The sequence below is a fragment of the Penaeus monodon genome, chromosome 15 (genome assembly GCF_015228065.2).
Source record: "Penaeus monodon isolate SGIC_2016 chromosome 15, NSTDA_Pmon_1, whole genome shotgun sequence".
Classification (NCBI taxonomy): domain Eukaryota; kingdom Metazoa; phylum Arthropoda; class Malacostraca; order Decapoda; family Penaeidae; genus Penaeus; species Penaeus monodon.
Window position 1 is genome coordinate 29,492,267 of NC_051400.1, and position 200 is coordinate 29,492,466.

The following is a 200-nucleotide window of genomic DNA, read 5'->3' on the forward strand; positions in this document are numbered from 1 at the left end:
ACAATAATCAGATAAACGCCAGAGTTGGTTCCATATCCAAGTAGATGTTAGGGACAAGTTCGCAGAGATGATGCTGCAGTTCCTTCCCGAGTAACTAATACTTATTGTCGATCTACAAGTATGTAATTATGATTGCAGCATTGAGCGTACAAATAACAGCTGTGATCATCACAACTGGAACTCTTTGCTTTGTGACTGTA